The sequence below is a fragment of the Podarcis filfolensis genome (genome assembly GCF_964270895.1).
Source record: "Podarcis filfolensis genome assembly, chromosome: 3".
Lineage (NCBI taxonomy): Eukaryota > Metazoa > Chordata > Lepidosauria > Squamata > Lacertidae > Podarcis > Podarcis filfolensis.
This window is the reverse complement of record NC_139606.1, coordinates 113,325,805-113,351,147: the sequence shown is the minus strand read 5'-3', so window position 1 is coordinate 113,351,147 and position 25,343 is coordinate 113,325,805. Positions and strand designations below refer to the sequence as shown.

At 46.0% G+C, this 25,343-nt stretch overlaps 1 long non-coding RNA gene across 1 annotated transcript in view; it reads left to right on the top strand.

The window, feature by feature from the left end:
• LOC310758873 overlaps positions 1–24,034 on the top strand; it is a 536,128-nt gene extending 512,094 nt beyond the window's left edge. Inside the window, exon 3 of the long non-coding RNA XR_014546037.1 lies at positions 23,573–24,034. This is a non-coding gene — a long non-coding RNA (uncharacterized lncRNA). The remainder of the gene's footprint in view (positions 1–23,572) is intronic.
• Positions 24,035–25,343: the final 1,309 nt, after the last annotated feature.

Here is a 25,343-nt window from a genome sequence, read left to right as displayed (position 1 = left end):
AGTGTTCTTGAAGTTACCAGCATGTGTTTGACCAAACTGCGGGAGGCAGTGAAAGACAGGAATGCCTGGCATGCTCTGGTCCATGGGGTCACGAAGAGTCGGACACGACTAAATGACTAAACAACAACAACAGCCATGCACATCCCCATGACCTGCACATGTACCACCTACCACTGGCCCATGCCCTGCCTTCGTGCCCCTCTGCCGGCCCTCCAGAGCACAGCGGTTTCCACCCTTGCTTTGCGGGGCCAAAAAGGGAAGCTCAGCTCCTGAACGTGGGCTGCCGTGGCCAGGCCCTCTCCTTTTATGCTCTGAGCTTTGTTTATGAGGCTGGCTTTGCTCCTCGCAGCCCGGGGTCCATTCTAATGCCACGCACACTCTGCACTGCGAGGGAATTTGCAGAGCAGATGTTTATGTTTATTTCACCTCCCGGGAGGATGTTACATTTATATGGTTTCCTGCCCGTGGTAAAATGGGGCAAGCAAAACTGATTCAAATGGATGAGGTGAGGTGTGGGAAGATGGGGGGGGGATTGGGGGGGGGAGGGAAGCATGCCACCAAGGGAGGAGGAGGAGGGGAAAAAACCCAAATAAGAGGAGGGTTCGGTGTGGGGAGGGGAGAGGAAAGGAAGGGAGAATGGAAATGGGCAACGAGAATGCATTTCACGTAGCTACTCCTTAGAACAATATTGCCAGATGAAGAGATGAAGTTGAATGTTGGATAAAAAATGGGGAGGTTTTCTTTCTCTTTCCTGACATCCAGCGGAGACGAATATCTGGAAATTCAGGACAGATGAAGGAAAGTACTTCTTCACACAGCAGATAACAACAACAACAACAACAACAATATAATTGTACCTCGCCCATCTGGCTGGGTTTCCCCAGCCACTCTGGGTGGCTCCCAACAGAGTTAATAACACGATAAAACCCCAAACATTAAAAACTGCCCTAAACAGGGCTGTCTTCAGATGTCTTCTTAAAGTCAGGTACAGTGATATCTCTGGATGCGAACGGGATCTGTTCCGGAGCCCTGTTTGCATCCAGAAGCGAATGCAACCCTTGTCCACAGGTCACAATTCGCCACTTCTCTGCATGCGTGTGATGTCATTTTGACCTTCTGTGCATGCGCAAGCGGCAAAACCCGGAAGTAATGCGCTCCGTTACTTCTGGGTCGCCGCAGCACGCGACCCGAAAATACTTATCCCAATGCTACTTCAACCCGAGGTATGACTGTAGTTCCTTATTGCCTTGACATCTGATGGGAGGGCGTTGCACAGGGCGGGCACCACTACCAAGAAGGCCCTCTGCCTGGTTCCCTGTAACCAGGGAACCTGTAACCCATTGCTTCTCGCAATGAGGGAACTGCCAGAAGGCCCTCGGCACTGGACCTCAGTGTCCGGACTGAATGATGGGGATGAAGACGCTACTTCAGGTATACTGGGCTGAGGCCGTTTATGGCTTTAAAGGTCAGCACCAACACTTTGAATTGTGCTTGGAAACATACTGGGAGTCTATGAAGGTCTCGGTGGCTGCTCCCAGTCACCAGTCTAGGTGCCGCATTCTGGGTTAGTTGCAGTTTCTGGGTCACCTTCAAAGGTAGCCCCACATAGAGCGCATTGCAGTAGTCCAAGCGGGAGATAACCAAAGCATGCACTACTCTGCTGAGACAGTCCGTGGGCGGATAGGGTCTCAGCCTGCATACCAGGTTAAACTTTTGAATTCACTCTCATGGGATTTATTGATAGCTGCCAACCTAGATTTAAAGTTTAAAGGCAAATTAATGGAGGAGAAAGCGAGCAGACATGATGGCTGTGCTCCCTCCCTCCAGTGTTGGAGGAAATATGCCTTGGTCAGACCACACCTGGAATCCTGTGTCCAATTCTGGGTGCCACAATTTAAGAAGGATGTCGACCAAGCTGGAACATGTGCAGAGGATGGTGACCAAGCTGATCAAGGGCTTGGAAACCAAACCTTATGAAGGAGATGGAAAAGAGGAGACTGAGAGGAGATACGATAGCCATTTTCAAATATCTCAAGGGTTGGAAGACAGAGCAAGCTTGTTTTCTCCTGCTCTGGAGGGTAGGACTTGAACCAATGGATTCAAGTTGCAAGAAAGGAGATTCCAACAAAACACCAGGAAAACCTTTCTGACAGTAAGAGCTGTTCGGCAGTGGAATGGTCTCCCACTCCTTCCTTTTTAAGCGGAGGTTGGATGGCCATCTGTCATGGATGCTTTAGTTGAGATTCCTGCATTGTGGGGGGTTAGACTAGATGACCCCCAGGGTCCCTTCCAACTCTACAGTTCTATGATTCTGTGTGGCTACCCAAGCAAATTTCCGACGCAGGAGGTGCCCGAGGGCAGAGGGCAGGGTCCCTGCCAGTTGCCAGGATTCCACCGGTGCTTGAAGGCCAAAGGAGCACCAGTCCACCTCCCTCCTTCTGAAATTTCCTTCCCCCCCAAAAAAAACTTTTAATCATTTTATAACACAAATATAAAACACAGACAGAAAAGACAAACAATATGAACAAATTCTCGTCATATCCTTATTTTTCTAAACATTGTTAAGTTGGCTTCCCCAAGTCCCACCTATCTGATTTTCATTTTACTTCATCTTTAGCAGTTTACATATATCATAATTTCTAACCATCTTTTTTTAAAAATCATACTTAAAATAACTTCACATTTTATCACTTACAAATAATACTATTTTAAAATACCCTATCTTCTACTTCTAACCCTACAACCTATATCCACTTCCAAAGCTTTTCTAAAATTTAAATATTAACATATGTTTTCAAATATCCTTTAAACTTCTTCCAATCTTCTTCCACCATCTCTTCTCTCTGGTCTCGGAGTCTCCCAGTCAGTTCGGCAAGTTCCATATAGTCCATCATCTTCACTTGCCATTCTTTGATAGTTGGTAAATCTTGTTTCTTCCAATTCTTCGCTAACAATGTTCTCACAGCTGTTGTGGCATACAGGAAAAAAGTAACATCCTTTTTGGGGATTTCACCCCTCCTTCTGAAATTTCAAGCTGGCAGTGGTTTCTGAGCGCAGAGGAAATGGGATCTAAACGTTGCCATTCAAGCTCTGAGGGGAGCTCTGGGAAAACCTCGGGAACGAGAACCCTAATGCAGGTGAAAGTCATTACAGCTGCAAGCCATCTATAACTGGTCCCTCCCTCGCCTGGAGAGTTTGCTGAGGCTTGCAAAAAGTTTGAAGGAGCTGGACAATGTCTGCAGGCAGCCCCGTGGCGTGTTATTGGGAGCGTTGAGTAGGAATGCTTTGGGTTTCGCCGGACTGAACTCGGTTTGTGGTCACTCCCTGTCGGAGATGAAATTAAGACCGTCTTGCTCACATTCCAGGTTCTCAATTGCTTCTGCTGCTGCTGGAGGAAAAGGCTTTGAGGCACACAAAGCTTTTTTGACATTTGGAATCAAATTTGTATTAAACTTTACATATATATTCCAGATTCCAAATTTGTTATACATTTCTCTTTAAACTTTGACTTCCAGCCATTCCCTTCACGCTGTTCTTAATCCCATCCTGTGTACAAACATTTGCTTTTGAGGGCAGAGGGCCTTCTCGGCAATGGTGCCCTCCCTGTGGAACGTCCTCCCATCAGATGTCGGGGAGATAAAGAATTTCACAACTTTTGGGAAACATCTGAAGACAGCCCTGTTTAATATCTGACATTTTATTATTTTTTATACTTTGTCAAAGGTGCCCCAGAGTGGCTGGGGAAACCCAGCCAGATGAGTGGGGTGCAAACAATAAAATTATTATTAATATTATAGATTGAGATGAGGAGCAGCATTCTCCTTAGCAGAGAGAGTGGAAATAAAACTGAACAGTTTTAACAGAAACAGAGAATCATAAAGTTGGAGAACTGGAAGGGACTGTGGGGTTTGCCCTCCTAGATGTGTGACATCATGTGGGTTCATAAGGAAAGGGTTAACTTATTGTAAAATGACTAACCAATGAGAACCACAGGGGGCAGAGTTAACAGGTATAAGGTTTAAGCACAGGGTTTTTTGGAGGAGTTAGAGTTAGGGTGGTTGAGAAGACAGTCTGGTGTTAGAAGAGACAGAGAAGATAAGTCTGTGGGTTGGGCTAGTCTGGTGAGAGAGTGAGAGAATCTGTTAAGAGGAGTCAGTCAAACAGTTGAGATAATCAGTCAGAAGGTATTAGGAAGGTATAGGCTGGTAAAGAAACTAAGGTTAAGAAACTGACAAGAAAATTATCTGAGAAACCATAAACTTGTTAACGTTTATAAAATAAACTTGTTTATTTGGTTCACTTTTAACAACTGTCTGGACTCAGTGTTTTACCTGTGAGTAAGGGGTTGGTGGCAGCGGGGAATCGAGCACAGTGGTGGCACAGGGATCAATAGACCATTAAACACCCGGGGACCCTGTGTGATTGCCACAGGGACCTCAAAGGGGAATCTAGTCCCACCCCTGCAGTAATCAGAGATGGCACCCAACCACTGTTTAATAACCTCCAAGGAAATAGAGTCCATCACCTTCTGAGGTATTGCATGGCCGAACAGCTCTTACTATCAGAAAGTTCTTCCTAATGCTGTTATTCAAGTCTATGGGGCAACCACACTTGAAATACTCATTGTTAGGAACTCAGATATATAAGGTAGGTGCCAAATGTCACCTTAAACTCAGTTGCGGTCGCCACAATAGAATGCCTATTTGCCCAGGGTTGGCCCAGATGACCCTCAAGATACCTTCCAATGCTACAATTCTACAGTTCTTTGATCTGAACTACATTGCTCGACTGTAGCTTGCACTTGCAGCAATTCACTTGTCCCACTATGCAAGTAGAAGAAACACACATAGTGGAAATGGAAATGGTATTAACTCTGGACTAAGGTGGAGGTTTTTTAAACTGTGGTCACCCACCTGGTGCCCAGAAATTTCCACGTAGTTGCAATTGAACCCATGTCAGTAACAAAATGCACCTGGGGAATTTTGAACACTGGGAATACAGTGGTACCTCTGGTTGCGAACAGGATCCCGTTCACAACATGAAAGGAACGCAAACCACAGCGGCAAGTCTGTGCACAAGCGGGTTGCGATTTGCCACATCGGTGCATGCGCATGACGTCATTTTGCGTGCCTGCGCATGCGCGGGTGGCAAAACCTGGAAGTAGCCCTTTCCGGTACTTCCGGGTCGCCGCAGGATGTATCCTGAAAGAACGTAACATGAAGCAAATGTAACATGAGGTATGACTGCGTACAGTACTGGTTGCCTCACTTTAAAAAATGATAAATTAAAAAATTGTCCAGTAGCACCTTAGAGACCTATCCTACTTAAAAAATGATGTTGCAGAGCTAGAATCAGGTCAGAAAAGGGCAACCAAAATGATGAAATGGGTGGAAGAACTTTGGTGAGATGCATGATGGAAATGTTGGATTGGCTCCACCGCCATGTGTTACACCAGACTAAGCTCCATGCGTCTCACCTCTCCTGGCGAGTTGAGAAGCCTGGAGAGCAATGCTGCCCCACCTGCCCCACCTTGCTGACCATGAATGATCTCAGTCTGGTTGGCTGTGAGTGGAATCTCAGTTTGGCAACTCTCTGAAGGACCTTCCCAGTCCTGTTCTTTGAAAGACCAGCAATCTCCTTCCTTGGAGGCTTTAAATCAGAGGTTGGAGGGCCACCTGCGATGGATGCTTCAGCCGAGATTCCTGCATTGTGGGCGGTTGGATAGATGACCCTTGGGGTCCCTTCCAACTCTTCAATCCTATGATTCCATTAACTGGACCTGGATCCTTCTGCATAGAATAAATTGGCTCTGCCACCAAATTCCAGGTCCTCTCAGTATGCAGCTGTCTTCACTGAAGATTGTCCAAACAGAGGTTGGAAGGGCATCTGTCAGCGATTCTTGAGCAGTTGTTGTTGTTGTTGTTAATTGAATTTCTATACCTGGAGGTCTCAGAGTGGTTCACAGAACCAAATCAAAATGTAAAACCACAAAATTTCAATTCTGTGTTTCTATCTCAGCATCAAAGCCTGCTCCTCCTCTCTTTTTTATAGTTCTTTAACTTTAAAACTAGGTGAGGATGAAATATCCCTTCAAATCGAGGACCCCTTCAAATGATATACAGGGGTACCTCGGGTTAAGAGCTTAATTTGTTCTAGAGGTCCGTTCTTAACCCGAAATTGTTCTTAATCTGAGGTACCACTTTAGCTAATGGAGCCTCCCACTGCTGTCGCACTGTTGTTGTTGTTGTTTAGTCATTTAGTCGTGTCTGACTCTTCGTGACCCCATGGACCAGAGCATGCCAGGCACTCCTGTCTTCCACTGCCTCCCGCAGTTTGGTCAGACTCATGTTTGTAGCTTCGAGAACACTGTCCAACCATCTCGTCCTCTGTCATCCCCTTCTTCTTGTACCCTCAATCTTTCCCAACATCAGGGTCTTTTCCAGGGAGTCTTCTCTTCTCATGAGGTGGCCAAAGTCTTGGAGCCTCAGCTTCAGGATCTGTCCTTCCAGTGAGCACTCAGGGCTGATTTCCTTAAGAATGGATAGGTTTGATCTTCTTGCAGTCCATGGGACTCTCAAGAGTCTCCTCCAGCACCATAATTCAAAAGCTGTCACGCTGCCGCCACACAATTTCTTTTCTCATCCTGAAGCAAAGTTCTTAACCCGAGGTACTATTTCTGAGTTATCAGAGTCTGTAACCTGAAGCGTCTGTAACCTGAAGCGTCTGTACCACTGTACTGTCCTCTGAAAAGTAGACCACATGGACCTTACAGGCCTCTCACTCACCAAGGTTCCTCCACTGCCCCAGCCAATCGCTCTCCACGAAGGTTGGATTACAGCGGTGCAATTGGAGCAATCTCCCCAGAATGGTCCCGCCCCCACCCACTTGCTTCCATTTCACCTCGCCTTCTCCCTCTACACATGTGGTATACAAAACAAACAAAAGAGGTTCAAAAACTCTCTCCAGGGAAATCTAAAAAAATGTAGCATAAAAACCACAACTGGGAAACACTTGCCTGCGAGCGCTCCAACTGGAGAACAGCCATTACCAAAGGTGTCATGGGCTTTGAAGATGCTCGTAGTCAGGACGAAAGGGAGAAATGAGCTAAGAAGAAGGCACGCTTGGCAAACCATCACCGTGATCAACTCCCTTCCCGGAAACCTATGTCCCCACTCAACGGCGGAGCAAGCCGATTGGGCGCTTGGGGCAGCATGCATGCCCTGCACCCAGGGGTGGGGCCAGCTGGGCCAGGACGTTCCATGGGGCCTCTGAGGAGTCTTCTTGGCTCCTCCCACTCAGCCGGCCTACAGCTGAGGGGGAGACGGCGGGTGGACCATTTGGGGCAGTGGGGGGCCTGCAGGTGCCCAAGATGATAGATTTCTGTTATGCCACTGTGCAGTTTTTGGAGTCACAAGACTCTGTTGACATTCCAGACTGTTGAAAGTCTCATGGGAGACGGGAGACAGATGTTGAGGTTACTGGTTTCCTGTTTTTTTGTTTCTGTTGTTCACTGGCTCTCACAGAGAGCAGACACATATTCTTTCTGTCCTGAGTAGTTAGAAATAAACGTAGCAATGTAGCACATATTTCGGCCCCTTCTGCTGCTTTTTGGATACTCTGCGTACTCTTCAGTGTGCCTGAAGCCTCGTTAAAGGCTTAAGTTGTTAATCACCGTCGGAGCAGAGGTCGATGGATTCCGAAGATACGATGAGGAGGAGAGCCATTACAGCTCGGTCGTACGGAAGCTCTGACACTAGCCACTGCGTCACTCCCAGGAGAGTGGCTTGGGTGCGCTGCAGGCTCCACAGTGAGTGCCACCTGGCATTTTTTCACCCCTGTCAGTGGTGACACCCGGGACAACCCACCCTCACCGCACCCCCCTTCCTCCGCCCCTGTCCCCACTGTGGAAGGACGTGTGGATCCAGAATTGGCCTCCACAGTCACTTACGAACTCCCTTGTAAAACCGTGTTTATGGAAGACAATCTTATTCGGCTACAAGTGATCACCAAAGAAGAATAAGACAAAACAAAAAGACAAACAAGAATGCATGCGCTCCTTTTGAAGGGATTGGGACCCTTTTTGGCCCTCCAGGGCTAGTTGGCTTTTCATTCATCTCTAGAGCTGTTTTCTATCCATCTCTATCAACTTAACTCTCTCTCTCCCCCCACCCCCAATATCAAATTATTTAGGCAATTGCTTCATCCCAGAACATCCCTTTCGCTTCCTGAAAAGTTGAGAAGGAAATGAGAGATGGTTCAAACACAATGTTTTGCGAAAATAAGTGGCTGTCAGTTCTGGGAGTTATTAACAAAGCAGGATTTGGCAGCGAGAGGGTAACCTAAGCCCTCACGTAATGTGCGCCACATGGGCCAACACAGATGCGTGAGATAAGGCTGCCTCTCTGATAAGAAGTGCGGCTAAAAAAATAGGCAGGGTGGTGGGAAGGGGGGAGAAAGCCCACTGGTCATTTGCACATATTAGCTTGCGAATATGCCTAACAGGGCCAAGTAGGGAGAGGGGGGGATATTACTATTATAATTATATTTATTAATGGCCCACCCTTTCCCCAGTCCAGGACTTGCAGTGGCTTACACAAATTAAAACAACACAGATAAATAGCAGAAGGCTATCATTATTACAAGTGATACATTAATTGCCTTCTAAATTGCCGTCTCAAGGCAGTTTACACGTAAAATAATCAAAACCAGGTAAAAATGCAAAAACAAACCAACAGTAGGGTTTCCATACATCTGGGAAACCTGGACATGTCCTCTTTATGGGGGCCAACAGGCCCATTTTAAAGGAAATGTTCAGGTTTTTGGACAGCTCCATGAGGACTGATCCTGCTCACTGTTTTTGGACTGTGGTGTTGGGGCAGAAAGCCAGGGAAGGGAGAGTGAAATCCTGAAATCCTGACTGGCAACACTCCATGCTGCAACATTTTGTTGCTGGCTGCTCTTCTTGCTATTCTATTGGGCTTTATATACAGGTGACGACCATTTTGTGCATTTTTTGTACCGTTCCCGACCCCCGCACATAAATGTGACCCACCCTGTTATTCCCCTGTTCCACTCCGCCCCTGTTCCTCCCCCTTTTGCCCCCCCGTTCTTCCTTCTCCTGGGTCCAAAAGGACCCACTCATCGGTCATCGTGCATCATTTGGATGCGGCTAAAATGGTCGCTGCCTGTATATATAAAAATTGATGCAACCAGTTCTCTCTGCCCTTGTGGCCCATTATGGGTGGCTGCTCTCATATTTTGATGCTCCCACACAACAAAACCTACTGCAAGATTCTTGGGGCGGGGGCTTCTGAGTTCTTTGGAACTTGTAGACCTCAGTGATCTACTGAGTGTAAAATGGAGTCGGCAATCTCTCAAGTAACTTGGTCCTGAGTCGTAAAGGGATCACCTCCTGGCAAATAGAAGGGGAAGAAATGGAGGCAGTGAGAGATTTTACTTTCTTGGCCTCCCTGATCACTGCAGATGGTGACAGCAGTCACAAAATTAAAAGATGCCTGCTTCTTGGGAGAAAAGCAATGACAAACCTAGATAGCATCTTAAAAAGCAGAGACATCACCTTGCCAACAAAGGTCCGTATAGTTAAAGCTATGGTTTCCCCAGTAGTGATGTATGGAAGTGAGAGCTGGACCATAAAGAAGGCTGATCGCCGAAGAATTGATGCTTTTGAATTATGGTGCTGGAGGAGACTCTTGAGAGTCCCACGGACTGCAAGAAGATCAAACCTATCCATTCTGAAGGAAATCAGCCCTGAGTGCTCACTGGAAGGACAGATCCTGAAGCGGAGGCTCCAATACTTTGGCAACCTCATGAGAAGAGAAGACTCCCTGGAAAAGACCCTGATGTTGGGAAACATTGAGGGCACAAGGAGAAGGGGACAACAGAGGACGAGATGGTTGGACAGTGTTCTCGAAGTGACCAGCATGAGTTTGACCAAACTGCAGGAGGCAGTGGAAGACAGGAGTGCCTGGCGTGCTCTGGTCCATGGGGTCATGAAGAGTCAGACACGACTAAATGACTAAACAACAATGAACACCTTGAATTTGGCTTGGTAGCAAATTGTCAGCCAGTCAAAATCCTACAAGCAGGGTGTTCTATGCTGGTAGTAATTTGTTTCTGCAAGCAGCCTCCAGATCATCTCCAAGGGTAGCCCCACAAAGAACACATTGCAGTAATCCACCCACAATGCATGGACCACTGTGGTCAAGCTATCATAATCATAGGAGCCAACTCCCAGGGGCTGAGGGGTCTTTGGCCCCCCAGTAAAATATATGAGGGCGCTGCCCTCCCCAATATTTTATTTAGGTTGGCACCCTTGATCCTGATCCAGGAATACCCATTGCTGTCTCACCAATCGAATGTCCTCCAAGCTGTGAAACTCTGCACCAGTTGAATTTCTTCCTGTCTTGTATATTATCTCTGTTTGTAGGAGGCTTAACTGCCCAGAAAACACCTGCTAGAAAATGATGGCCATTTTTCTATGGCCGCCTTTGACAACATGTCAAAATCTGTCCTCTCGTCAATACAGCGTTGCTCTTTCGTCTTCCGAGTATGATTTTGAATATTTGACGATTTAGGAAAATCATTGCCAGTGAATGAAATGCTTCACTTCAGGGTGATATGTTGTGACTTACGAACATTTGAAATACCTGTTATAGTTCAGCTCCCGCTTAGCAAGCCTTTATATTTATCACTTGATGACTGAGCTTGTAACTGAATGGTTTCTGGTCTGGAATTTCACCCAGGAATGCAGAGACCGGTGAGTTCGAGGGGGGGCGCAGTGGAAAGATGAAACTCTATTGGTTTCAAGAATAAAAATTAAAATGAACTAAGAAGAGAGATGGAACAAATCTGACAGCCAAATTTGGAGTTGCATGGTCTGCATTTCCCCCCTGACTCCTTCAAATTTTCTGAACACTGTAATTTCTTACCAGTTTGGCATTGTTATCATGAATGAACTTGGACTCTGTTAGTTCTGTTGTCTAGTAAATATCTAGTGGACCAAGAGAATGCTTCAGGCACCTGAGTTTAAAAATAATGGGTGGGATCTAGACTTGGGCTGCACTTAGAGATCAGGGAGAAATTCGAATCAGTTCACATTAAAAGCAAATCTATCAAATTCACAAGGGATGCGGGTGGCGCTGTGGGTTAAACCACAGTGCCTAGGACTTGTTGATCAGAAGGTCGGCGGTTCAAATCCCTGCGATGGGGTGAGCTCCCGTTGCTCGGTCCCTGCTCCTGCCAACCTAGCAGTTCGAAAGCACGTCAAAGTGCAAGTAGATAAATAGGTCCCGCTCTGGTGGGAAGGTAAACAGCGTTTCCGTGCGCTGCTCTGGTTTGCCAGAAGCGGCTTCGTCATGCTGGCCACATGACCCAGAAGCTGTACGCTGGCTCCCTCGGCCAATAAAGCGAGATGAGCACCACAATCCCAGAGTCAGCCACAACTGGACCTAATGGTCAGGGGTCCCTTTACCTTTACCTTATCAAATTCACACTTCCTGAAACAATCTGAAAACCGAAACACCGCCGTCTGTCAAAATTTGCACGTATCTGAATTTTGCCGTGTAGTTCTCTAACTAAATGCACGCGATAGGGGAAACTGTGCTTAAGAGTTAATCCGGGGCGAAAATATATTACAGGGGACATTCCTTTGCAAAAATTGTGCACGTCAGTCAACACTGCACGCAAAAATGTGTTTATTGGGAGGAAACTATACTAGAATGCTGACGTATTTCAAAAACTGTGCCGTGGAAGAACTGAATCTAGTACTGGGAAAGTGAGAAGCTGAGATAACACGAGGTGACAGATCTTTCTGCTCCTAGCTCCAATCCAGAGTTCCCTTATGGTAGGCTGAGGGCAGTTTGGATTCAGCATAGAAATCCCTTTGCTCGCTTATACTGACTCTGCCAGCCTCCTGCCATGTGCCAATGATGGACTGGTACTTCGTTTTACTCTGCCAGTTTAGACCTCCCCCATCTGCCTGCAAAGCATGTTGGTAGGCCGAAGGCCCACTGGTGATGTCCCCATTGGCAGAGACCGGCACTTGTATAAAGGAACAGTTTTAGGGGAAATGAAGAGGCTGCTGGATCAGGCCGCAGTAGTGGCATGCATAAATAACCTTTTAAAATAATTGTTTTTAACTGTGGTTTTTTTACCCATAATGTTATATTTTTTTATTAATCTTTGAGGTTTGGGGTTTTTCTTTTAGAAATTAATCAAGTGGTGTATGAATGTTATGAAATTATTATTATTATTATTATTAATAATAATAATAATAGAAGGCAGCAAGCAGGATGCAGTCACAAGAGCACTTTTCCCTCCTGTGTCCCACCAGCTGGATTCCCATCTTGGCTTCCTCTGCTCAAGGAATTAGCAGGTTGATTCTCCCTCGCTCCCCTTTGCTACATGAATCAATAAGGCATAGTTTGGCATACGTTCTCCCCTGTATATTTCATCCCCAGCCAATGTCTGTGCAGTGCCCTTTTCTAATTAAAAACTGGACACCTTCCTTGCGCCTATTAATATTACCCTGCATAAATCTGTCCTCTGTCCACACAGCTGCCGTGCGAGATCTGCACTCTGCCTTGCAAATGGGTTTTTGGCTTCCGCTGGAAATCAACAGCCATGTGGAGCAAAATTGTTTTCCTCGACGTATGGCAAAGATTCTGCGTTTGGAACGTATATATGTCGAAAAAGCGAGGAATGAATATGTGCTTAAGCTCCCCCCCCCCCAAATGGAGAAGAAGAAACAAAGATGAGAGTTGGATTTTATTTCATTTCTATTGAGGAGTTTTTCTTTTCTTTTTTAAAAAAGGAATATTGATTTATTTGAACTGAGTCCTAATATTGATTTTTTTGAACTGAGTCCTAAAATAGCACCTTCCATTATTTTTTTATTATTATTTTTAAAAGAAAAACATCTAGAAAATAGAGGGATTTTGTATAGCCAAATGGACTTCACAGATCCTTGGAAGCAATTCTTGGCTTCAGCTGTGAAGTTTCTGGTAAATGCGAAAGCCCAGGTTTGCCAAAAGCCTCTCAATTGTTGGTTAGTGTATCAGGGCTACTTGATGTTAATTTAAGCTATTTTGCTGTATTTTGTTGCACCCCCATTTTATTAATGCAACCAAAGTGGGGGGGGGATAAGAAAGATGTTGAAGGGGGAACAGAATCACGATATTTTCAGAGGAAAATATTCTTTTGAGCTACGTAGCTGCTATATGGAATCTGACAACTGGGCAGCATAAATGGCCTTTTTTGTGCCCTTACTATGGCTAAAAGACTAATACTGATTTACTGGAAAGATAAGTGTATGGCTCCATTGAATCAATGGGTTGAAGATATGACTACACTTACAAACAGATTTCTTATAGACGTAGACTTTGCATGGGTAAGCACAGTGACGTTTGCGATGTATTTTTACAAAATATAGTAGGTAAAAAAATAAACATATATGTATTTGGACAAGAATAACACCTGCATATTAGTTAAACCACTGAGCCTCTTGGGCTTGCTGATCAGAATTTCAACTGTTCAAATCCCCACGGTGGCGTGAGCTCCCATTGCTCTGTCCCAGCTCCGGCCATCCTAACAGTTTGAAAGCACACCAGTGCAAGTAGATAGACAGGTACTGCTGTGGCAGGAAGGTAAACGGCGTTTCCGTACGCTCTGGCTTCCATCACAGTGTTCTGTTGCGCCAGAAGCGGTTTAGGCCTGCTGGCCACGTGACCCGGAAAGCTGTCTGTGGACAAACGCCGGCTCCCTTGGCCTGAAAGCTAGATAAGCGCCACAACTCCACAGAGACCTTTGATTGCACTTAACCATCCAGGGGTCCGTTAGGTAAAGGTAAAGGGACCCCTGACCGTTAGGTCCAGTCGCGGATGACTCTGGGGTTGCAGTGCTCATCTCGCTTTATTGCCTGAGGGAGCCGGCGTTTGTCCACAGACAGCTTCCAGGTCATGTGGCCAGCATAACTAAGCCGCTTCTGGCGAACCAGAGCAGCACCCGGAAATGCCGTTGACCTTCCCGCCAGAGCAGTACCTATTTATCTACTTGCATTTTGACGTGCTTTCGAACTGCTAGGTTGGCAGGAGCAGGGACCGAGCAACGGGAGCTCACCCTGTCACGGGGATTCGAACCGCCGACCTTCTGATCGGCAAGCCCAAGGCTCTGTGGTTTAACCCACAGTGCCACCTGCGTCCTTTACTTTTACCTTTCTTTACCTACTGCAGACTGTGTCCTGCCAGCAGAGAAAGAGTACTGTCCGTTTCCTACCCGAGTGCATGCCAGAGGCTTTGGACTACAACTCCCATCAGCCCTCAGCTTGTATGGTCAACAGTCAGGGACAATGGGCATTGTGGTCCAAAACAGGTGGAGAGAAACATCAGGCTGGGAAAGCCCAGTCTATAATGTCGCTGCCACACTGACCTTTCAAGTCTTGACTTCCCAATCAGCATGGCTGACTCCCGCCCAGCGCAAGCAAGCTGACGCAGGTGTGCCAGGGCTTCCTCCTTTAAAATGCTAGCTGAGATAACACCAAAGGCACAAATAAACACAGGTCTTGTTGTTGCAGATGGTAAAGCCAACATGTTAAAGACTGACCGGGGTCCTGGTGGGATGTGGTCTGGGCTGCGCCTTGTTTGAAGGATACCACTGCAACTTTGATGCAGGCACCCCCTTTGTAATCTTAATCTCCCCCTTTCTTTTATGTTACACAGGCCCCCCAAGGTTAAAGAAAGAGATTTAGACCTTAAACACAAAACCAACCCTTCAGGCTTGGGAATTATCTTTGCCTTTAAATGTGACTGATCAATGTCCATTTTCTTTTGAAAATAAAACCCTTTTGAACCTTGAAAGCCTTCCACTGTCGAGCGATGTCTAAGTGCCACATGGGGGAATGGGCTGAAAACAGCCCATTTTCCCCCTTAGCGCTTACATTAGAGGTCTTGAAGTTCAGTCCAACGCAATCAATTTAATTGGCGGTAGCTCCGGTGACGGATTATGCCGGTTTACACTCAAGTATAGCACAGATTTAAACGCTGGGAAAGAAAGTGAAAGATACACTCGTTGGTCTCTACTTAAAGAGGGCAGCGGTATTGGAAAAAGAGCACATTTAATTTATCACTGTCAGAGCAGGTGCAAAGTTTAATTCTAACTAAAAGCATTAAACAATTAACCCAGACAGTCAGACCCTTCTAAAAATGCTCGGTTGCAAGGAACACATGGTCCAGCTTGCCAACGGAATTAATAATAAAAAAGTCAGGGTTTTGCTTTGATACAAAAGACTATCTTCCATCATTTTCATTTTTTAAAAGAAATATCAAGTTGGCCAGAAAAGATATGGAACAAAGTTCTGAGCTCTTCGATCACCACTGAAATAAATTCCCACATGGCAAAGTCCACCCGACTGTCAACTAAATAACAGGATTGATACTCAACAAATTAGGGAATCTGTACTTCATATTGCCATGCGCTCTCTACTTTTGAGAGGTGAGAAGTTCCAAGGGCATTAGAACACAGGGGACTTTAGAATTAGAACACAGGAAACTTTAGAATGTGCATAATATTTTTCAGCTTTTTTTTTAAAAAAACAACTATACTGGCAGAGATTTGTGAAGGCAAATCAGCTCCTCTGTAAGCGGATAGCACAACTGTGAATCCAGCAAGAGATTTGAGGAACTGCTTTCCATCAAGGAAAAATGATCTTTGGCACTCAATCAAAGCAAACAGCAATTGAGTTGTCCCCAGATCACCATTGGTTCGATCTAGCGCTAAAGAGTGGGTTTTTCCCTTGGAAAGGGGCGGGGCAAAGAGAAAACTTCCCAGACCTGTGCCTAGAAAGTGCTGGACCATTGTCTTGCCTCGATAACGGGCTGGAGGAGAGCCCACAAAATGAAGACCAATCCAGATGTTAGTGGGTGGTTCCCTAGAATGGATGGATGGGAGGTTGCCTGCTCTTGATAGGGTTACACTCCCACTCAAGGAACAGGTACATAGCTTGGGGGTATTTGGGGATCCATTGCTGTTGCTTGAGGCTCAGGTGGTCTCGGTGTGGGATGTGAAACACAGAGCAGTCAAGTACAACATTCCTAGAATGGACATGCTGGTGGATGCTTTGTACCAGCCAGGAGTCTAACTTCCTGTTTCCTCCTGAGCTGGGATAAACTTCCTCTGCATGTGACTAGAGGCCTGTGTGTGTGTGTGTGTGTGTGTGTGTGTGTGTGTGGCCTATTCTGGGGAAGAAGAGCACACCATTTTCTTCTGCTCCTCTCTTCTCCATTTTGTTTTTCTCCATGTGTGAGCAGAAGTGACTGCCTGTCCACAGTCACTTAGGAACTAACTCCCTTATGGGATAGTTCCACATGTGTATATAGTTTTGTAACCTAAGTCTGCCTTCAGGGATCCAACTGTGAACTGAATGAATGTGAGTAGACTACTTTTATACAGTGGTACCTTGGTTTGCAACCGTTTTGGATTACAACCATTTTGGATTACAACCACGTCAAACCCTGAAGTGTGTGTCCCTTTTTTTGGATTACAACTCATTTTTTTTGGGGGGGGGAGGCCCCATTGGCGAAAGTTTGCCTTGGGTTACAACCTGTTTAGGTTTACAACCAGACCTCCAGAACGGATTATGGTTGTAAACCAAGGTATCACTGTATTGACTTTAATAAGACTGCCGTGTCTATTCTTTTTAAGAGGAACAAGAAGGGATCTTACCAGGAATCCTATATTTAGAGGCTAAAACTAGCCTGCAACAAGCAAACCGCTGTGCGTTTAAGGGGAATGTTTAAACTCTGCTAAGATATAGAACTTGCTAATGCAAGTTAGGAAGGATATCATTAAACAATATATCCTCTCCTGCCTCCCTGAACATTCCCACACTTGGTGGCATGGAGTGGAGTGCCTTTCATCAGATTTGGCTGGTAGCCCAGCTACACCCCTATCTGGACAGGGATGACCTAACTGCTGCCATCTATACTCTGGTAACCTCTAGGTCAGATTACTGCAATGAGTTATACGACAGGCTGCCTCTGAAGACTGTTTGGAAACTTCAGCTGGTGCAGAATTTGGCAACCAGGTTACTCAACAGGGCAAGACGGTTTGAGCATATTGCACTGAGCCAGTGTGGTGTAGTGGTTAAGAGCAGTAGATTCATAATCTGGGGAACTGGGTTTGCGTCTCCGCTCCTCCACATGCAGCTGCTGGGTGACCTTGGGCTAGTCATGTTTCTCTAAAGTCTCTCAGCCCCACTCACCTCACAGAGTGTTTGTTGTGGGGGAGGAAGGGAAAGGAGAAAATGTTAACCACTTTGAGACTCCTTCGGGTAGTGATAAAGCGGGATATCAAATCCAAACTCTTCATCCTTGTCTGACTGCACTGGCTGCCAATTAGTTTCTTGGCCCAATTCAAAGTGCTGGTTTTGACCTATAAAGCCCTAAATGGCTCAGGACCGCAATACCTCAAGGACTGACTCTCCTCATATGAACCAACCCAGACTGCGATCATCATCTGAGGCCCTTCTTCATGCATATATATCTATATGAGACTATCATAATAGAAAATGTGTATAATTAAAATCAGTGATAGGATTTCCCTAGTGCTCATTTATCATTCCCAGTTGCAAAGGTATACCTGATCTCCCCTCTTCCCTGTATATATTTTTGTGCCTTGCTCTAGATTGATTTGCTATTTCACACTCGTCTCCATGAAATCTGTTTAAATTGGTGACATTAGCCAGGAGCCCAGTTGTGTGATTGAACGTAATGATACTAACAAGAGCTGCCCTGCACATTGGCTACCCTGCTAATAGCCCTGGTCTTCCCTGAATTCTTGGCACACCACGAAACTCTTGTTTTCCTTTCTTTTATTTATTCATCGTACTTTAAGGCTCTAGGTGGTTCACGCAGTGTGTTAAGTGCTAAGTTTACTAATAAAACCTTCATTGAAAATAGGAATGCCAGCACTACAAAAAGGTATAAAACCACACACTCTTCCACACTGCAGACGCCACTTGTGCTATTTATTGCAAGATACAGAAGAGGCGCAGTGGCCACCTTTTCCTGGGCAAACTTTTATTGGTGTAGGTGATTTGGCAGCCCTCTGGTGTTTTGTAGATGTTTCATCAGCCAGAACGCAGTGTAAACTCAAATTAAAGACATGTTATACAATTGGGTGGATAGACTCCAAGTACCAGAGATCTGATTCAGGGTTCCCATGACAGAAGGTTGCTCAAGTGATGTTCCTGCTGGAGGAAAAGTGGGTGGGTGAATTTTGCTGATTCTCCCTTCCCTCCCCAGCCCCTAGTACTCCCCTGAAAAGGTGCTTCAGATGGTGGTGGGCCTACAAAGCAGTGCAAGGGGTGGCCTGAGGCACAAAAAGTATAGTTGCCAAAAATCACTTTTTGTTGGAAGAGTTACAGTGGGTGAGATTCAACATCAGAGAGCCAGTGTGGTGTAGTGGTTAAGAGCGGTAGTCTCGTAATCTGGTGAACCGGGTTCGCGTCTCTGCTCCTCCACATGCAGCTGCTGGGTGACCTTGGGCTAGTCACACTTCTCTGAAGTCTCTCAGCCCCACTCACCTCACAGAGTATTGTGGGAGAGGAAGGGAAAGGAGAATGTTAGCCACTTTGAGACTCCCTAGGGTAGTGATAAAGCGGGATATCAAATCCAAACTCCTCCTCTTCCTCTTCTTCTTCTTCTTCTTCTTCTTCTTCTTCTTGCTATTACGAAGGCTCTGTCTGCTCAAACATATCAGCTTGCCAGATTGAATGACCTCTCTCCCTCTGTGTGCTGTTATGGGGGTTCTCCCAACCCTCTGAGTCAATTGTGGGGAGTACCCGGCTGGAGGAGAGGGGGAAGGGGCCCACTGGACAAGTGGAAGCCAGGGGTGCCAAGTATGGGGGGCTCTGGGTGCCTGAGCATTGTGGGTGCTCGGCTCCCACACCACAGGACTCCCACACAACTACTGAGGTCTCGCAAGGTGGCACCAGAAGTCGGGTTCAGAGGTCTCGGAAGGCCTCAGACACCATCTCTGAGGTCTTCCAAGGTCTCTGACTATGAGATATCATGACGTCACGCATGCTGAGCCCCCATAACCTGGGACCCAAGTTGGCTCCTGTGGTGGAAGCCCTTGCAGAGAGTTTCCATTGATGGGGTTTGTTAAGTGAATCCCACCCTCTGGATCCAACCCCTCTAGATGCAATTGGACCCATGAGGCAAATAGCAGATTGGGATGGAGGTGGTGGTAGAATTCTGGTTGGGTAAATGCCACTGTGTGAAAGGGTTAAATCCCCAATAGGAGTTGACCTCCCCTCTCCCTCGCCGAGGCTGCTATTATTGTTTTTTATATATATATAAAGTGTGGTTGAGTTCTGAGGAGGTTGAATTCTGGACTGTCCCACTTTACTCCCAATGGCAGAACTTCCTCTCTCCTGCTGGTAGCAAATTTGCTTTATTAAGCCTCCCTCCATTGCATTTCTCACATGGAAGGAGCATTCAAAAACATGGCAGGTCTCGCAGTATTCAGACTTTTGACTTGCTTTCACGTAGCTTGCACAAGTGTTAGAACTTGTCCGCTCCTGACTGAGCATTTGTTGTGATTTATTTGTGTGGAGGTTCAACAACAATAAGCGTTCACCCTGTTTTTTTTTTTTTTTGGTGGGGTGTTGATATGCCTTCCCAAAAACCATCCATCTATCTCACACTTTTCCCTGTCACTTTCCTGACAGCAAAAAACCCCGCTGCTGTTCTCCAAAGTGTTGCACCAGATCTGTTTCAATTGCACAAACTGCAGTTGCTGCTATGAGATCGAACCCCTCTTGCAAAATACTGGCAGCGTAGAGGGGACCTGCCATTTCCAGGAATCGCTTTCCATTACGTTTGCTTCCATGATGAAAGATTTGCCCCAGGCCTTCTTGCACACCTCCAAATGAACCACCGGCCGGGGCGTCGTTCTGCAAACCTCACAAAGGCAGAGAATAAAACAGCAGGAGCGAAATAAGCAGACCAGGATCAGGAGACTGAAGGACTGATGTCTGGAGAAGATGGTGAGGGTTGAAACTCCTCGCCCAGATCTCTTCCTATCCTTGACTAATGGAGCAAGAGGTCTTCTTCCATGCATGCCTTCAGTGTTGATATGGAATTACACCTGGATCACAATGGATTAACAGAACTGGCTGGATGCATTACTTGATGAGGATGTTAAGACCCACTGAGGACCTATTACAGTTGAATGTTTAAGATCCATATTAAAGCCTTGCCTGCAGACTGCAAAACAACCATGCACACACATAAGGGGCAATTCCTGGCCACTTCCATTCCAAAGCATCCAGGTATCCCTTACTACTCATCTCTCCTCCTTTAATAGGCTCTTTTCCTTACTTACTAGCTCTACTTATGTGTTATGGAGTCCACAGTCCGGACAGCATCCATAACACTTAATGAAACAACTGACAATTTGCTACTTTTTAATGGAGTACCAAATTGCTTGTCCGAAGGAGCCCTGCTTCACATTGCTTAATGGTTGGGCATTTCCTTAAATCTTTCGTAGTTTGCTTGCTGCATTGTTTCAGCACAGGATTTAGGCTTCTTTTCTCCTTACTTTTCTTATTTCGAAGAGGGTCAGGTGGCTGAAAGGTGTGTGTGTGTGTGTGAGAGAGAGAGAGAGAGAGAGAGAGAGAGAGAGAGAGGGAGAGAGAGAGAGAGGGAGAGAGAGAGAGAGGGAGAAGGCACCTGTTCCATCCCCTGGAATACAAATGGGTTAATTTGTGGGGTGGATTAGATATTGGGTGCAATATAAGTTTGGTTTGCATTAGCATAATGGTGTCATAAAAATGTAGATTTGGAAGTGAGAATTCTGGGTGACATGGCTAATACTGTGCTGCTGTCTTCTTCTTTGGCGATCACTCGTAGCTGAGTAAGATTGTCTTCCATAAACATGGTTTTAACAATGAGTCCGTAAGTGACTGTGGAGGTCAAATCTGGATCCACACATCCTTCCACAGTGAGGACATTGGTTCCCAGGTGGGAGTTGATCATGATGTGGATTTGCCAAGTGTGCCTTCCTCTTAGCACGTTTCCCCCTTGCGTTCTGAGTTCGAGTGTCTTCAAAGCCCATGACACCTTTGGTAAAGGCTGTTCTACAGCTGGAGCGCTTGCAGGCCAGTGTTTCCCAGTTGTCGATGCTTATACTACATTTTTAAAGATTTGCCTTGAGACAGTCTTTAAACCGTTTTTGTTGACCACCAGCATTACACTTTCCATATTTAAGTTTGGAATAGAGTAGTCACTTTGGAAGATGATAATCAAGCATCCGCAGAACATGACCAGTCCAACGAAGTTGATGTTGAAGAATCATTGCTTCGACACTGGTGATCTTGGCTTCATCCAGTACACTGATATTAGTTTGCCTGTCTTCCCAAGTGATGTGTAAGATTTTTCAGAGCCACTGTTGATGGAATCTTTCGAGGAGCTGGAGATGGCGTTTATAAGTGGTCCATGTTTCACAAGCATACAGTAAGGTTGGTAGTACAATAGCTTTGTAAACAAGCATTTTGGTTTCCCTGCGAATGTCCCGGTCCTCAAACACTCTGCACTCTGCTGTAGCAGGAGTGGGGCACAATATTTACACTGCATTTGACCTAAACCATGTCACCCACAAACACATTTTTTCATTGCACATAAAATAGAGAGAACTGGGAGGATCTACCTTGCCTGCAAGTGTGATCCATTTATCACACCTGAGGAACGACACAAATAATAATAATAATGATGGTGACTTTGGGGGGCCGGGTTTAAAAAGACAACCCTATTGTTACAGCCTAGTTGATATTTCACATCCTAACACTGCTGCCTCGAGGTAACAGGTTGAGTTGATTACTATTTGTTTGCAATGCTGGAGGAACCTGCAATCACAGAGAACATAAAAGGATTGCAATTAGATCTATTGGCTGAGAGCTGCACTTCCGTGACCCACTGTAAAGTTCTTAGCACTATCAAAGAGATAATGCGCAGCTTCAGTGAGCACATCTGGACATAATAATATGGACTAAACTGACGCAGCCACAAAAGGCTACCTCTACCCTCTCTCTAATTGAAAGCAGAAAACAGACCAGGGTTTTATCAGAGTTTATCAACAGAAACAACACATATGTGCTCACGGGAGCATATAAACACACACACACACACACACACACACACACACACAGAGAAGTCTTAACATATACATCTTTCCAGAAACCTTCCAAGCTTCTGCTTATGGAACATACAAGTGGCATAGTGTGGGTTGCTAGTGCCCGGGGCCATGCAGAGGAGGGAAAAGGGAGGAAAACAATGTATGCAAGGACCTAACAGCGTCCAAGTCACCCAGGAGATCGCAGCTGCACAGATAAGATGAGTTGTTCCATTGTCTGGAGAGGTCACTTCCTGGTTCGCATGGAGAGGCTCTTTTCAATGGAGCCCAGAAATGGAAGCGCATAGCTGTATTGAGGCAGCACCAGGTGTTGAAATTTTGCACCCCAGGACAACCGCCCCTGTGTCCCCACCGCACGCCATGCCATTGGGCTCCTACACTCTTGCTCTGCTTTTAGGGATCTGTTTGGCCACTGTTGGAACACAACGCTGGGTTAGACGAGTCTTTTGCCTCACCCAACAAGGCTCTTCTCGATCACCATGGTTTGCAAAACTCCTCACACAGCACTTTGCAAGTCCCGACAATGGGAATGTGGCAAATACAGGTTGCCTGATGCTATCACGATGTCAGGAGACAGGCAGGTGGATGGCTCTGCACATGAGATAAAGCTCTGTCCCCCCGACAGATCCCCAAGTAGCTACCAGGTAGGTTCAAGGTGCTGGTTTTGCTGAATAAAGCTCTATGCAGGTTGGGGGCAGGATACCTGAAATAACGTCTCAGTCCTGTCAATCACTGGGCTTTGTGGGTTGGGGTCTCGTGCAGACACAGTCTTCCTTTCTGTATAAGATAGGGATTGGGTCCTTAGTGTGGGGGCACCTCCGCTGTGGAACTCCCTCCTGTGACATATCAGACAGGCTCTGCCTCTGTTTTCTCTTCAGTGTGTGTTGAAAACCTTCCTGTTATGTACTGAGTGAATAGGATCCAAAATGCAGCAGTCTGATTGGTCCTAGAACAATAGGATTCAGATTGCAGCAGTCTGATTGGTCCTAGAACAATGCAGCAATATGGTTGGTCTGCAGGAGCCACCCAATCCAGCTCCAGATGGAAGTGAATCCACAACCTGATTGGCCTACAGGAGAATCCCAGAATTAGCCAATCACATGCGGCCCATTGTGTAAATAATGTATATAAAGCAGATATTGTGGGGGAACTTTCATTCCTCGCTACTATGAGCTGAATAAAGAGCATGAAATCCACACTCGACTCCGAGTATATTTCACTTCCTCTTCCAAGAAGGCTGTTAAGTAGAGATCTTTTGCAGCCTTCATCTTCATGGAATTGTTTTTAAGGTGCTTTAATTGTTTCATCGCTTGTCTGTTCGGTGCCTTGGGCTCCTTAATAACAAACAAACAAACTGTTACAGAAATTACAGGGGTGGGGGCACATCTTTAAAGTTAAATGTTACAAATATTATGCCTGAATGTATCCTTTCAACTTGACAGCTCAGGGAAGTTACCTAGCTTTAAAGACAAGATGAAATCAACTCCTTTGCCAGTTTCCTCCATTCCAAAGCTATTTTCCCCTTGAAAAAGGACTCCAGGAAGTTCCCAGAGGTGACAATTGCTGAGCTGATTGTTGGCCAAGGAAAGCCCAATCCCATCACCAAACTTGCCAAGGGGTCCAGACATGCAAAGGAAGTTCTATTGTACTTTGGGAGGTGGGACTTCAGAGGTGTTTGCCTATGCTAATCTTATACCTGAGTCTTGCCCTGACATGTCTGCTTATGCTAATCTTGTACCAAGGACTTGTCTGGACATGTTTGCCAAGGTTAAACTAGTGTAAACCCTGTCTACCCCTCCCCTTTTTGACATGTCAGTGATGTAGCAATGATGCTGTACGAACTGTATTCTGAGATATGGTGGGAAAGTTTTAAAAGTCTTTGTCACCCCTTCCTCGGGGTTCAAAAGTCCTCATTGAACCTGTTGCGCAATAAACTTTGGTCTACAACTATTTGCTCCAGGGATGTTGTGGGGATTAAATTAGGAGGGGGGGAGCATGGACACCACCTTGAGCTCCTTAGAGAGAAAGGTGGGCTTTGAATGCAGGAAATAAATTTTGGACTATTTATTTCATTTCATCTCCTGCCCACCTAGCAGTTCGAAAGCACAACAAAGTGAAAGTAGATAAATAGGTACCGCTCTGGCGGGAAGGTAAATGGCGTTTCCGTGTGCTGCTCTGGTTTGCCAGAAGCGGCTTAGTCATGCTGGCCACATGACCCGGAAGCTGTACGCCGGCTCCCTTGGCCAGTAAAGCGAGATGAGCGCCGCAACCCCAGAGTCTGTCACGACTGGACCTAATGGTCAGGGGTCCCTTTACCTTTACCTTATTTCATTTCATACAATTTATATACCTCTCGATTGTAGGGAAAAGCCCTCAAAGCAGTTTACCAAAAGCAGAGAACAATGACATCACCGCTAAAAATTTACAAGCGTAATTTAAAATGTACAGAAGCTTAGAACCGCAATAGAAATGAAAACTCATCCAAAATTTCCAAACGTCTGGGTTACCTTGTCTAATTAAGAATGTCTCGTGGTGGACAAGTTGATCCTGGAATACGGGTTGAAAGCCTCTGACACAAACTGACTCGACGGATTGGTCGTAATAGTGCCACTTCCACACGCTCTGCCCCCTCCTTGTTTTGGGAGGGTGACCACCAGCCAGAAGCTGATAATTGAAATTTCTTTTAAACAAAAAAAGAGAGCGCTTTTGTCATCAGCCAGCTGGCGACGGGATAAAGGACCGAGCTCAAAAGATGCAATCAAAATTTGACACTGTTTTATTAAACATGTAATAATATCACCAGCCAGGATCCCTTTGGTGGCCAGCAATAACAATGCGATACAATTATTGTTATTATTCATAGCATCATTTGTGCAAAATCATTGCTGAAGACTCGGGGGCTTGCTAAGGGATTTCCATAGAAAGAGCCGGCTGAGGCTGGAGGTTATAAGCTGCCATGTGCCTCAGCCGGAAGATAGAAAGGCTGCAGCTCAGAGGCAGAATCCCAGAAACACAGAGTAGTAGAATTGTAGAGTTGGAAGGGACCCCGGGGTCATCTAGTTCAACCCCCTGCAATGCATGCGCAGAAGGTCCCATAGGGCTGGGAGGGAACCCTTTAGGGGATCCTTGGGAGC